This window comes from Phyllostomus discolor, chromosome 11, assembly GCF_004126475.2.
Source record: "Phyllostomus discolor isolate MPI-MPIP mPhyDis1 chromosome 11, mPhyDis1.pri.v3, whole genome shotgun sequence".
Classification (NCBI taxonomy): Eukaryota; Metazoa; Chordata; class Mammalia; order Chiroptera; family Phyllostomidae; genus Phyllostomus; species Phyllostomus discolor.
Window position 1 is genome coordinate 40,139,147 of NC_040913.2, and position 4,725 is coordinate 40,143,871.

The following is a 4,725-nucleotide window of genomic DNA, read 5'->3' on the forward strand; positions in this document are numbered from 1 at the left end:
AAAACACAACCTGTAGACCAAAACCCTGATGTGTGTGTGTGTGTGTGTGTGTGTGTGTGTGTGTAATTTCCAAAATGTTTTAATTAAGTGATATTTTTTACCCTGGCTGGTGTGGCTCAGTTTGTTGCAATCTCATTGAGTGAACAGAAAGGCCACAGGTTTGAATGGGTTGGGTGGGTTTGATTTCCAATCAGGGCACATACCCAGGTCTAGGTGCATACATGAAGGCAGCCGATTGATGTTTCTCACATCAATGCCTCTCTCTCTGTGTTTCCCTCTATCTGTCTCTTTCTCTATATATCTTCCTCTGTCTCGCTCTAAAAGTGATGAAACAATGTCTGTGGGTGACAAAAACAAAAGATGATATTTTTGGACTGACATATGATTTCCTCAATCACAGTAAGAAAATTTAGTGTCTAAAACAAAATATAACATGGATTCTATCCTAATAAGATGCTACCATAATTTCTGTGGAGACTGACAACAGGTACTTACAACAACAGTAGGCCAAAAGAACAAAAAAACAGCTAACGCTTGAGCCAACACTAGGCTGGTGGGCACACATGTGTAAAGCTGTAACATGGCCTTACGTCTAACCTGCCAAAGCTACATCCTATAGTGGGTGAAATATTAAAGGAGCAGGGAATCCAGCAAGTATAAGGTGTCAGGCTAATGTGTAAATTCAGTTTATCAAAAGGCATTGATTGCTCAGGTCTTCTAATTCTAATTCTCTAACTGTAGTTTTTATATCATTGGTGAAAATTTTATAATAATGACTTACTAGTTTATTTTAATTGGCAGGGAAGCATATATTTATGTTTATAACATGAGAAAAATATTTTTAAATATTCTAATTGGTAAAATGTATTATATGCAAGAAAATGTGATTGCTTTAACATATCAATCTATCTATGAATATATAGAGTTGGGGAAATTTTATGGATAAACCAAACATGTCTAAATATAGAAAATCATACCCAATCATGCAGAAGGCAAATTAGCTACAACCATTTGTGAATTTTAAATGTAGTAGTGATGGATATTTATATAGAAAAGGAAGAAAAGGTGGAACAGTGGCATTATGGATCAAAGTTTTCAAAATGAGCCTTCACTGGTGTGGTTCAATGGATTGAGTGTGGCCTGCGAACCAAAAGGTTATCAGTTCAATTCCTTGTCAGGACACATCCTTGGGTTGAGGGCCAGGTTTCCAGCTGGGAGCATGTGTGAGGCAACTGACTGATGTGTTTTTCAGACATTGATGTTTATTTCCCTTCCTTTCTCCCTTCCCCCCTCTCTGAAAATAAAGAAAATATTAAAAAATGTTTTTCAAAATGACACTGATATATTTTGACTGAAGAAAGAAATAGTAAAATACTCTAAGAACAGTTAAAAGTGAAAAATAAAAGAAATTTGTATCATGCTCCCTAGGCAGCAGACTGGAGGTCAGTACAGTTATATATTTATGAGTGAGAATTATTTGTCAATTTTGTAGAGCACTGCTCCAACCAGGGTGCCATGGTACCCATGGGTGGTCCTGGAGGGAGCACTGATTCCACAGAGTCATCGGTTGGTTGTTTTACTTAATCATGTAAAACAGAAATGACTAGTTTCTGACAATTCACTCCACACAATTTTTATTCAGAGTTATCACTTGGGTGGAATCTGATTTGCAAGTGGATGCAATTTCACCCCTTTTAATTAATACATTAGTGAATTTAATGTATTATATTATATTTATATTATATTATATATGTATCTATTATATTTAAAGTAAATATAATAGTCAAAGATCATATAAAGTTTCAGTAGTGAAAGTATGAAACTCACAATTAGAGAGTTCTATGCATGATTCTTTGTGATAAGGACAACATTATCCTGAAGGATACTTAACTTAGCCCAGATAACCACAAAAAAAAAAACATCAAGGAGTGAAGTCAACATGTAAAATGCACTTGTATTTTTGTCTCTAGAAAAAAGATAAAATTCTAACAAAAAACTATTTAGTGAATCTATATAAGTTATCATTTCTTAGTAAATGTAGCATGAGCACCTATGAATATTGTAAATTTCATTCTTAATTCATAATATTGAGTGACTACTTGAAGCGAAATACTGTTCAAAAAACACTCTAAAATCTATTAATCCTCATGAAATCCCTCTTGATATAATATACTGGATGATAGAAGTACTATATTTACATATTTTATAAGTGAAGAAATTCAAATTTAGGGAGTTTCAATTACTTGTTCAAAATTTCTCAGAAAGCAAGTAGCAGGCATGGTATTCAAACCCTACTTGAATTAACCCCAAAACCATAATATTATATAAAGTGTTATGACCTAATACAGAAAGAGTGCTAGTGCCATAACTTTTAACATTTAATTGAGGCAGCAAGTTTGGATTGGAAGCTTGTCTGTATCTACCTAGAAAGGAAATGTATACACTATGGAACATGATAACTATATTTCGAATTAACTAGCTAAAGAGAAAGAGACAGATATTGTGGCTACCAATAAAGGCCTTTAGGGTATAGTTTGGTTTAAAAAATAGCTATGAATGTTTTGGAAAATTTTAACTTTGGAAAATGTAACGGGAGAAAAATCCTCTTTCAATAATACAAAATGTGGTTTGACAACTTGGTTCATTGTCATTCAACTTACTTAAGTTAGGGGACTTTGTTTCAATTTTGTCTTATATATGCTGTTAATGCCCTGTCTTTAGATCATTAGAGTAACAGTGAAGCTCAAGTGTCCTGCGAGATTCAATAATAAAGGCATCCCATGTGGCAAATTTCCCATAGACATCTAAGCATATGTTCAAGCATATGGTAGTAGTTCACTAGTCATCACATCAGGTAGCACTTCCAATGTTGTAAGAAGCCATTATTATCTTGCAGCTCACATCTCTCTGTATCTCTCAGTGTTAAGATGACACCAATGACTTATAGTATCCAAATGATTTAGATGTCTATCAACTCAGCTCATTTCCATTTACTGTATAAGTTCTTTTTTAAAACTTTATTTTATTTTAATTGTTGTTCAAGTACAGTTTTCTGTCTTTTATCCCCATCCCAGCCCACCCCCAGCCATCCGCACCTCCCTCCCATTTCCACCCACCCTTGTTATTGTCCATGTGTCCTTTATACTTGTTCCTACATACCCTTCCCCTTTCCCCCTGAAATGCCCTCCCCTCTCCCTTCTGTTCACTGTCAGCCTGTTCTCAATTTTGGTTCTTTGAGTCACATTTCTAGAGCCATCAAAGAAAATGCAAACTCATTTTCCACTGTTACACAAGTCCCTGAGAGTATATTGGTGTGGGAAGCAGGCAGGCTGAGAACATGAATTGCTTAAAATCTTTCCCACCAACTTGGTGTCAAAAGTAAGCCAGTGTCTTGTTGCTAAGATAACAATGATAAAATCTCCTATCTGGTTATGTGAATGTAGTGGCAACTTAATGAAACAAGTCAGTTCTTCAGTGCTTTTCTTTTTTGTTAAACCTACCCTATGACAGATATAGATACTGATGAGATCTCTAAGCTGCAAAACTATCAAGGATGCTATCAGTTCTCATGGATCTCCTAGAAGCTTTATAGTCTTTTATTACCCAGGCAGAAGAAAGTGTTTCATTATGCACATTATTTGGACCAGTCAGGGTAAGTGACTACAGCTGTGACAAGGAACCCTGAAAATGTAGCTGCTTAAACTCACAGAGCTTGCTGTGTGATCCATTACAATCAAAGCAAAGATCATCTAGCAACTCTTTCGAGGCTAGTACTATTTCTATGTTTGCCTAATGTGCTCTGTCTAGTTCCAGAGATATGCCAGGGAGTTTTACTTTATGGGAAACTTAAAATACAATTCCATATTCCTGACATAAAATCCCCAGGAAACAAATCAAATGGGGAAATAGCATCAGTTTGTAAATAGAATGTTTTTATATATTTGGGGGGGAGGTTTAGAGAAAGAGAAAGGGAGGGAGGGAAGGAGGAAAGCAGAAAGAGAGAGGTGGGGGGAGAGAGAGACAAAGAAAGAGAGACAGACAGACAGACAGAGTTGTTATCCCACTTTTACATGCATTCATTGGTTGCCTCTGATATGTACCTGACTGGGGACCGGTTCCTCAACCTTGGCTAACAGGATGACACTCCATCCAAAGGAGCTATCCAGCCAGGGCTGGAACTCTTCTTATTTGCACTCATGACATGGAGAAGAAATTACTTTTTAGCTTTGAGGTCCAGCCCTTAAAACGTTTAAGTAATTTCTCTACCAGCGTGTGTTCACTGTTCAGATGACTTTAGAACCAGTGCTTTTTAAAAACATTTTCTTTATTGTTTATGCTGCTACAGTTGTTACCACTTTTTTCCCTTTCCCCACCTCCACCCAGTCCCACCATCTTCCCATCCCAAGCTAGTCCCCATATTGTTGCCCATGTCCGAATGTCCATAGGCCATGCATAAATGTTCTTTGGTTAATCCCCTCACCATCTTTCATCTCTTCCCCACCCCTCTGGCAGCTGTCAGTCTGTTTCATGTGTTTAAGCTTCTGTTACTATTTTGTTCATTAGTTTATTGTGTTCATTAGGTTCCACATATAAGTGAGATTATGTGATATTTTTCTTTTACTGATTGTATTAATTCACTTAGTATAATTTTTCCCAGGTCCATCCAACACTTTGGCTACCACTAAATGGCATGCATGCCACTCACTGGAAATGTAGTATAGATTC